At 39.4% G+C, this 11,325-nt stretch overlaps 1 pseudogene; it reads right to left on the bottom strand.

Moving 5' to 3' along the window:
* Positions 1–442: 442 nt before the first annotated feature.
* Positions 443–9,496, bottom strand: LOC121600278 (annotated as a pseudogene).
* Between the last annotated feature and the right edge of the window lie 1,829 nt (positions 9,497–11,325).

Raw genomic sequence — 11,325 nt, 5'->3', positions numbered from 1 at the left:
GTACCTTTAAAAACCCCGATCTTCAAAAAAAAAATTATATAAAGTTCTAAACTCTAACAAAACTTTTCAATGGAACACTTATCATCACTACTCTTAACACTGTCCAATACGTGATGTTATATTCTGATCTTAAAAACATAACGGATAAAGAAGTCCTTGAAAATTTAAAAAATCAAAAAGTTGCTCAAGTGCGTTGTTTTATCCGAACAGTTTAAATTGAAACAGAGTGTAGTTCAGCAAAAATAGCTTACAGAGTTTCCTACGGTTTTTGGTCAGTTTCCATGATTTGTTCGTGCGTTCCTACGATTTTTTTATCGTACTTCATAGAGTTTTGGTTCGTTCCAATAATTTATTGGTATTTTCTGTTTGGATATCAATACAATTGGACCATTGGAAATTCTGGAAAACGGCCAAAAAATCGCACAAAAAAATGGGAACCCACCAAACATTGATGGAAATCAACCAATAAATCGTGGGAAACCCTGTAAGCTGAAGCTCAGAAGAGCGGTTATAAGGTATCCTGATCAAAAATGTAAGTGATTGTTGGGAATGAAACAAATATTGCTTAAAGCAAAGTTGATCAATACTTTATTTACTAGATACCGAGTGGTCAGTATTGACATCATTCTCTCTCCCGTTTTGGTAATACATTATACCAGAATAATACAAATTTCATTGAAAAGGACTTAAAACGAAGCTCAAAAGGTGGTACAACAACAGCTGATTGAAAACGACTCAAAGTTTGTGTCAACTTAAGTGGGTGTTGTAAATTGAGCAAATGCTGCTACTTCACAGCAGGAGCTAATGAGAACTTCAACTTTAAAGTACTGAATAGCTAGAAGTTTAGATCACAATTTTCGTTCCTGAATATACGTAGATCTGAACTGCTTGATAAGCCGCTGTCGATCGAGAGATTTGGTAGGGACTCCGGTCTATTCTCGCCTGTCAATCCATATTGGATATAAGCATAAGATTGGATTGGATAAGAAACATAACTTGTCGACTTAATGGTTTCTTCACTTACACTATCACATTTATTTTGTTTCATGTTTGGCTGGTTATAATAGTGCTTTATTATCACAGTTTCCAGGTGTAGGCGTACTGCATTGGGTACTTCTTCTTGCACTTCTTGCATATGTGCAGTGTAAACTCTATGCGTAAATTTTTTGTTCAGTTTTGGACTTGACTTCAGGAACCTTTCGAACATTTTGTTCACGAGATTCACTGGCAACAACATTGTTAGCCTGATCACGATCTGTTGAATATCGATTACCATAACCGTAGGTTTCCTACGTCAGGCATATTAGGTTTTGTTCATCGTGAAGCTTAGGTTCGACACCCGACACTATTATACTTTGCAAATTAGAATTAGATTAGAATAGCAAAGACTCAATTATTAGTATAACATCCGCTATAATAATCTGCAGTAAATTCATTACATCCTAGACACAAACCGCACACTTGTAACTAAGGCCAGAATGAAACAGCGTATGAAATAGCACGTGAACGTAGTCACCAACACACTCAAAAGAAATAGTTTTTACAAGTATAAAATTTTAAATTAAACATTATCAGAACATAAATTACTGTAATTAGATGCACACAAATATTAGACATAAAAGTGCAATATGTTCTAATCCGAACCAACTAGTTAAATAGAGAAAATTTAATAGAGTTCATCCAATTGCGCAGTAGGATATTACACATGGAAGGACGATATTACCTAATGTACGCAATTAGTCACGTACGCATAATGCAGGAGATAGAGCAGGATAATTAATTGTAATCATGCATAACGGAGCGGATAGGCTAAATATGCCCATAAGCGCAATGTAATTATTTCGTATAAAAAGAAGCTCGCGCGGAGCTAGAAAAGAGTTGTTGTATCAGTTAAAATCCCGCAGTCCAGTCCGCCGCGCCAAATAAGTTCGCAAATCAGTAGAAGCCAACCACGCTGTTTTAGTATAAGTAAACTGGCAAATAAAGTGAGTTTATATTAAAGTGCAAATACATCCCGTCTAGTCTCAGGAACGGCACTACATGATGACAAGTTCACTACAATCGCTTCTCGATATAAATGATCTTGCACTTAGCGACTTGTATTCTCTATGAAGATGTAACAAGAAATTTCCTTTAATTTTTTTTTGCCAGTTTTTGATTGTATTGGTTGCGAAGTACACTTGCACGTCCTTGAGTATAGTTTTGTCACATTATTACACTTCTTCTGTTTCTGTACTCTTGCACTATTTTCATTGGCACTTCGCTTTAGCAACTAGTATGGCTATTCCGTCAATTCGGACGCACGCAAGCCAGGATAGGAACGTTTGGATTATCTTAAATATCTTGGATGATAGAACCTCCGAAGCTCATAAACTGAGACGACGAACTGCGAATGGACTTGGTGCTGTCTTAACGGTTCAACAGAATCTGACTTGACAAGCGTGTTGTGAGCTAATTTATACGAAAGGGTATGTATTTTGTAGACTTTGTTCAAATATTTTTAATAAAATATGTTTAAATGTTATTCTAGATATACCTCTTGAAAATGTGATCTTTTGGGACACTTTGATGAGTCAATAACAAAACTGCGGAACGATACTTGAAAACGTTGAAGATTCGGGGATCTGTGGATTTGTATAGTAAGACTACGGCACACTTTTTCGGTCACACTGTTGCACCCCAGGGACAAATTACTTAACAGCATAAAATTGTATTTATTTTCACCTTGAGCTCCCGCTATTTGGAGCTTGAAAAAGTAATCTGTAATGGCTTTTTATTTGTTTGTTAGCGAATTTATTATTGAAACACTTCAAAACATAACATTTGAAATTTAAAAATTTAGGCTGTCAAGATATATGTCCCTTTGGTGCGATAGTGTGCTCGAAAAAGCGTGCCGCAGTCTTGCGATACAAATCCGCAGATCCCGGTATCGTTCCGCAGTCTTGCGATTGACTCCCACAGATTCATCAAAGTGTCCCGCGGTCTTGAGTTCTATCGGAAAACCCTGTAAGATTTCATTTAAAGTATAAAAAAACGAACTCGTCTATTAACGTCACGGATTTTAAGTGACCACGGACCACAAGCTAGACGCCACTGCCTTAATGTATCTTATTCTAATTCGTGGCTGGCTCCAGAGATCGTTAATCCAGTATGTAACTGTTGGCAGATTATCGAGAAGGACTCGACAAACCTTGAGCATCCCTCCCGCCAAACCTCAACATAGGGAGCCTCAACTCTTCTAATCGCTTGGGTTCCTGATAATCCGCCTCTCTACAAATATTGCCATTTGTTAAACTACGAAAGGACAGTGACAAACGGCTCAGTGCATTCTCGTTCACTTGAAAGAACCGAAATATCCGTCCTTACACCGTTGGCATCGTCCTTTTCAACCACATTGATGGGCACTGTAGTGGTAGTTGGTGTTTTTAGTGGATTTCGTTTGTCCACGGATTCCATGCGCATGTTGTCGGTTTCCTGCACATCCTTCAATCGACACTTATGAGGCATGGCGTAGTGCAACTTGTCCCAGAACCACGGATCGTCCCAGCGGACGTACGTGTTGGTCTTTAGGTAAGCCTGGAGCTGTGGATCAAGTTGTTCAATATCTTGATAAATGATGGGAATGACGCGGTTGCACTTGTCCGCCAACGACTGTAAGTACGCGGTGCTAAACTCAATTTGGCCCCAAACGAACTCGAGGCAATTGAGCGAGAGGATGATAATGGTGCGTCGCGATTCTTCAACAGCTTTCATAATCTAGAAGGAGTCACATTACAGTCACAAGTGAAAAGAAAACGCTGATCACTACTAACCTCGTTGGCGATCATCTCCCCCAGCAATAAGTCAAGCACGTGTCAGCAGATTTCGAAGTTGACAAGCTCTCTTCGCTCTTCAACTTCGAAAGTTGACAAGCTCTCTTCGCTCTACTCTTCGCTCTCAAGCTTCGGCAACAGTTCCTTTGTGACGAACTCCTCATCCTTGTGTGAGTACGAGATGAATGCGTCGTACCTCTTATTCATATCAATTTGTTCTTCCGTGGCAAACCACTGTAGCAAGTTATGCTTTAAGAGCCACACTTTGATCTCTAGGTTATATTTAACGTACAACCATATGGTGAGTATGCAGCCAAAAAACGCCACCAAAATTGCTGAGATGATATACAAACGAAACAATGTTAACCACGCACACAGCTCTTTCAGTGTAGCCGAGTTGATCGGTTGTCCGTCGAAGCACTGAAGGGCAACGTATTCGGTAATGCGCACTGCGTTTTCGACGGCAAACGTAAGCAGTGGATTTTCACAATAACAATCCCAAGGATTTGATGACAGGGTGATGTTAAGTAGAGTGGATGATTTAAGCTTGTGTATTAATACTGCATTAATCTCGGTTAATTGGTTGCCAGATACATCGAGTAGCTCAAGGTTTTTGGGTAGACTTTCTGCAGACAGAGCGATCGCCTGTTGTTTGATACGTTAAGCCAACGAACGGAATTTTATCCTTTACCCTCGTTGGAAAGGTAGCACAGATTATTCTGTGTCAGATGCAGCTCGATAAAATTGCGATCGATGATCGAGGGGCTGTGGATGACGGGCATACTGGTAAGATTCGGGCAGTCTACCATGGCTCCCTGATCTACGGCTCGTTGGTAACATTTACACTCAGTTGGACAGAATCCAGAGGATGCATCAATCTCACAAAGCAGATCCTTCAGTTGTACGTCTTGCGGTTGGAGTCCAACCAGTTTGGGCGGCTGAGTGGATTTTAGACCCCTTAACGGAATAGATTTATTGGCGAGCAATTCCACTTTCAGATATGTTACCAGCGAGTAGGACATACAGTCACAGTTGAGTGGATTATCAGCTAGAAGAATTTCCCTCGGTAAGCGATGGCGCGTTTCAATGCGGCTAGGGTCGAAGTCGAGATAGGCAATCTTGTTTGACTCCAAATTAACTTGATCGATATTGGGTGATGGAAATAGCAAGTCTACATAGCGAATGTGTGTGATCAGGTTGTGGGACAGGTCGAGTGTATGGAAGCCTTCCACGGAGTTTTTAAAGTGATCAAATATGTTAACATGGCTCAGTCGGTTGTGGCTAACATTGAGTTTTAACAGAGGATTTACCTGATACTTGAACGCATCGATATCGATCATATATAGCTGGTTGTATTCAAAACGCAACTCATTCATTTTGCATAGAGTTTCCAGTAGATTCCTGAAAGAAACGGATAATGATATTCATTCGATTGATTGTTGGCAAGGAAGTATGATTTGTTCCTACTTCTTAATCTTTGTTAGTTTGTTATGTCCCAGGTGAAGACGAATTAAACTAGTGGTACTCCGCAGCAAGTTGTTTGGAAGTATACTTTTTAACTCGTTGTTCTGTAAATAAAGTGCCATCAAATTAGACAAATCAAGAAACAAATTCTCTGAGAGACTTTGCAGCTTGTTGTTGCTGAGGTTGATCAATGTTATGCTGGTGGCATCAGCAAAGAGATTTTGGGGTAGCGCTGTTATTTTACAGTTGGAAACGGACACTGTTCTAAGTGCTCTTAGATCTGCGAACAGTTTATCTTCAAGCACAAGCTTCGAACCATGCTGATCATCTGCGTGAAAGCATAACAGGTCGTTGTTTATCCGGAGCAAATTGGCGGGTAGTCTAGTTAATTTGTTTGACGACATATCAAGAGTTTGGAGTTTTCGCAGTCCATGGAACACATCATCTTGTAGTGATGCCAGCTGGTTAGAACTAATGTCAAGATATATCAGCTTCCAATGCTCGGAAAACGGTTCGACTTGCTGGAGGTTATTTCTGTTCAGAATCAATATTCGAACATTGGGCAGAATAGCAATCAACTCGTTTGATAGTATGTAAGTTCAGTATCCAGCATAACAACGAATGTGAATGATTCCTGTTGGTTAACAGGTTTTACAGAAACACGATTTCTATCGCGAGATTTGATTAGTTTGTGTTGGGCTGGTTGCTCGGAAGGACAATGGAGGAGCCGCTATAATGACGAGCTTTACGAGATGTACGGCGACCTCACTGTCGTACAGCGTATCAAGCTCACCAGGCTCCGGTGGGCTGGCCATGTTGTACGCATGGAAACGGACGACCCAGCCCGTAAAGTCTTTTTAGGCCGTCCACAAGGACAGAGGAGGCGTGGTAGGCCCAAATTGAGGTGGCAAGATGGCGTGGAGGCGTCCGCCATTAAGGCCGGGATAACGGACTGGAAGACGAAAGCGCGAGACCGTGAGCGGTTTCGGACACTCCTTAGGCAGGCCAAGACCGCAAAGCGGTTGTAGCGCCGGATAAGTAAGTAAGTAAGTAGTTGCTTGGACAGCAGTGCATTGTCGAACGCGATGGCTGTAAGATTAGAAATCACAAGAGATTGGAGTCCGTGAAGTCTGAAGTCTGAAAAATGCTGCGGATCGAGCGTAATATTCTCGGATTGTTTTGCATTGTCTTTCAAAATCAGCTCAACGAAATGGGACAGTTCCGTGTGGTCGTAAAAGATCGAGCTCCACAAGCGACTGATTACCCTTCGGAAGTGGACAATCCCTATAGACCAGCAGATCGAACGTCTTGCTGCGATTAATGGAGAGGTCCCGTATCAGCTGAAAATTGAGTTTTCCGGAACAAGCCACCTCCAGTTGGTAAAATTTCTTGGTTAATGACTTTTGCATATTAGCTCCTGGGCATTCAATTGTCTGGTGAATTTTAGACGTATTTGTTATGAAGCAGTCATTGCCGATGGCGTGTGCTGCGTGCAATATCAACAGACTTATACAGCATATGCAAACAATGATCATTGCAGCGGGTTGAATATGAAATACGGTTGCTTGTACGTAAAAATCTTAAGAAAAAAAAACATATTTAGTTATCCATTGCTTTGTTGTTGCAATAAATGCATGTTAAACTACTTAACATTAATGTTTACCATTTTACCATTGTTTGGTTTAGTTTAGTTTGATCGATGTGAGATTTGCTAGTTGGGTGCTGGTGAGTGTTAACTGGTAAACCGTTACTGTCGCAAAATTTCGAGAGGAGAGTGAAGATAGTAATATTTTTAACGTTCGTTATAAACAAGGTTCAAAAATTATTACTGCCTTTCTTGTAATCTTGCGATTGATTGCCGCTCGTTGTGCCTGTCCCTATGTATATATGTGAAGTAGGGAAAAGAGACGGGAGATATCGCCCACAGCGATATCGTAGCGAGCGCTGATTGGGCGAAAGAATGAATTTAAGCGGCGCGCGCTGCTAGGTCAGGAGGGCAGATGAACGTGAAATGTCGAAGGTGAAGGACGTGCGAATATGGAGCAAAATAAAGTGAAGTAAACTAAAGCTACCCATCTTCTTCTTTTTGTGTAAAACTGATTCTCACATATATGTGTTTGAACAAACTCACGCCATCTAACTGTAACGCTGCTGGATCGGGTTGGCTCATCCATTCTAATATTGCAGTTTGCAGTCAAATAATTTGACAGTTATCGTTAGATAGTAACGCTGCTACACAACAGTTAGCGGGTATGGTTAGTAACTCACAACGTAGGAGAACTTCAAAGCGAACAGAAGTAATAAAGAAAGTTGTAAAAGGATTCACCGCGATTAACATATATAATTTGGGAAAGATCCGAACAACCATCATTCTTTCATCGATTGCTTTTACTTTCTCCTAAAGTCCGATTTATCCACGTTTCACCCCATGAAAAATGTTATCAAAAACGTTTGTTTTCATGAGCATCAAATATAATTTATTGCACATCAAACAAATAGCGCACTATCTTTGCAATTTCGATAAATCCTATTGTGATCCTATCACTATTACAATTATAATAGGAATCAAATCCTAAAATCAATCGAATCCCAATCCCTGTCTCAATCGAATCGCAATAGAATCCCAACCACAAAACCAGTATTTTTATTGTTATTTATCAAACAATATAACAAACAATAGAATTTTTTTTTCTCAATTGGTATCATATAAAACACCTTGCATGTCCTCGGTAAAGTCTAAATTTTGGTGCCATCGAGAATTTGTGGCAGATTATAGGTGCGAAGGTGGATACAACTGGTGTAACATACTAATAAACTTAAATTTAAAGCTCTGGATAACGCTTGAGAAGAACCAGATGCAAAAACTAGCTGCAGAACTAGATACACATTTAAAAATTGTAAAAACGCGCCAAAGATCCTCAAACATGTAAAGAATGTGAGAGGAACACATATAACTTATAAGTTTGGTGTTATATTTGTTCAGAAAAATATTTTCTGTAGAATGAATAAAGTGGGCACCTTAATTTGGCACAGTGATTTTGATCAATTTTGGATAAACTATTTTTTCTTGAAGCAAACTTCTCGTTTTTATCATGGTATGGTACTGCACATTCGTAAGGATACCACGAACAATGTTTCAACAAATAAAGCAGTGCAATAATTTCATTTTTTACGGAAAAAATATAAAAAAATATAAAATTTTAAGTAGTGGACACTTTATTTTGCTGGCCACTGTAGTTGTGGCAAGCGCTGCAGTTTTTATGGTTCAAGCTAAGAAAAGAGAATCCGACAAAATAAATTCTTTTCTGTTAATCCTGCTCTTTTATCCTACCTTATGTTAAGCAAGTTCACATAGACGTTTACATAAACAGGAAACATCCATAAGCTTCTAAAGCTACCATTACCATGGCACGGAGGCGGCGATGGCCTTTAGAATCGGGTTTGACACGTAAATGTCACGAGATTTAGAAGACCTGTAGGATAGGATCACTATGTACAAGAATTTTAAGCATCTCATACCCGTTGGTGCGACGAGATCTGGTCGACATCGTTTGCGTTGTTTTGCACCTATCGAAGGTGTTGCGTCTTCTTGTACCTTCCGGACTATCCCCAAAAACTCGGGGTCGCACACACCACTAAGTGCCACACTTTGTGAAAAAACGCGATACACAATTATTTTTTGTTCATTGATTTAATCGATCAGCCTCAGTGTGAATATAGTAATGATTTTTACCGATTTCTATACGCTCCGCTCCACTCGCATAACAGTTACAAGGGGGTTACAACAACAACGTTTAGAACTCGTGGCACCCGATGGGCGTTATCATCAGTAATCTCATAAAAATGGGCTATTGATGAAAAAAGGGAACCACCGTTGCACAGTCTTCGTTTGTTGTGAAGTGTTCGAGATAAGCCTATAGTGACGTGTGTCATTAGCGAACTGTCTTTTCACCTCGCTAACTTTGCTCGCCGTACTATAGGAAGCAAGCGTACGGTAATGCATAATCAAATACGCAAAACGCATAGAAAAGCATCTAAGATAGCTAACGCCCTAGTGTAATTCATGCCAAATATTGCAGATCCAGTTAGCTCCATAAGACGGCTTTACGTTCACGTAAAAGTAACTGCAGAATCAGAATGCTCTCAATAAAACGTACCACACACACATACACACAGGTATACACAATTAAATCACTGATCTGAGTCTCTCTGCAGTGTAAGCAATCATTAGACTGATTGGGTTTGAGGAATCATCTGTCTGGTGTTCGAAGGCATCAATGTTTCTTTTGATATTCGCTTTGCACTTTCCTTCCTGCATTCCCATGCAACAATAAAAGCTTGATTCAATTCGTTTCAATCGCCACAGCTCAAAAACCGACCATGTCTGTTACATTTCCACATTCAGCAACATTTGTTGCGATCTTGACTCCCCTACCACAAGGCTACAACAAGTGGAAATCTCAGCGAAATTACCCAAACACGCAAAACATTCCGGTTGCCTATGTAAACTCAGAGCACCTTTAACCTACGACCGGACACCAGGGTATGATTTTCATTTTCAAATTGATAAAACTTTTTATTTAAAAATGGTAGCTATTTATTTTTTCACTTATCTTTTGAAAATTTCATTTTGATTTAGGGAGTATGATATTTTTTTTAATTTCCGATTTTTTTTAAATTATGTTTCTCTTGATACCCCTTATCGCTACGACTGACATACCCGGGTATCCCATAAATTTTGTATGGGAAGTGATAGCCTTTAATTTTAAAGCTTTTTTCACTTTTTATGTAATGGATATTAAAATTTTAGATTCGAATGAAAGATGAAGGCACTAGACTTATATACTTTTTTGAAAAAATGGGAATTCTAGAGTTTCATATACTTTTTTTTACATATTTTGCAATATGTATGACAACCATTTTTTTCATGGGCAGCCTTCAATGCATTAGTAATTGTGTAATTCATGGAAGATTCTGATTATTTTGATTGAATATGAATAGAAAAGCAGAAATGCATTATAAATATATGTTTTACAAACATACCGGTTCCGGACACTACTGAGGCAGTGCCGAGTGAGTCCAAGACCGCAATGCGGTTGCAGTGCCGGATAAGTAAGTAAGTAGTTACCAAACATGCATGTTTTTGTAATATTGGGGCCCTTCACGATTCTAGTCAGTTTTTTTGAATGGAGTTTGACAGTTGAAGGCTGAAATCATGTATACACTCCATACAAAACCACACAAAAAACTAGCCTGCAATTTTCAGTCTAGATTATTCTAGCCTCAAAGCTAGAATTAGATTCGAGTACCTGCTCGAAAACACGGTGTTGTTTACATTTACCCCAAGGTGCATTTAAGAGATCACGTGGTGGAATCTAGAATCAAAGTGTATGTAGTACAGGTAGTCCCATAGTATTTTTTAAAACCAAATTTGAATATCACTTTTGACAGGATGGGTGAAAACTTTGGTTCAACCAAGCTTTCTTGAGGCTTGACGAATACTCAAAACACTCTTAAAATTTTCATTCAGAAGCAGAAGCGATAAAAATCAGCCTTATAAATTCATACACCTTGGGATAAGCCCACCTGTATATTATACCTACTTAGAAAGCTGCACGAAAACTGCTATTATATCCTAAGAACATACAACGGAAAGGGCCCCATTCTCAGTAAAACAATATAAAATAATAAACAAAATTAATAGATAATGAAATGGGAAGGAGTGCAATGCCCCAAGCTACATCAAGATGTTTTCTCTCTCTTTCAGGTTTACTGCTCTATTGGGTACGACGCGAAAGCATCCCACGTGATAAAATCAACATGCTTTCTCACTCTCGCTGGTGTGCTGGTCTGTTGGGTAAAACAAGAAAATGTGTTAATTTTGTTAGTTGGGTTGTAGAGTACGTTATCGCGAGCTGAGATTACACATGCTGCCGGTGGTTTTTGCGTGCTTGGGTTACATACTAATCACCCACCGAGTTTACCCCTGCCGTTAAAAGGTGGACATTTTGTGTGGAAGCAACTGTGCTTAGTTATTCACTTGCAGAGA

This window comes from Anopheles merus, chromosome 3L (genome assembly GCF_017562075.2).
Source record: "Anopheles merus strain MAF chromosome 3L, AmerM5.1, whole genome shotgun sequence".
Classification (NCBI taxonomy): Eukaryota; Metazoa; Arthropoda; class Insecta; order Diptera; family Culicidae; genus Anopheles; species Anopheles merus.
Note: the sequence above shows the minus strand (reverse complement) of the source record. Positions and strands in the feature narration are given on the sequence as shown.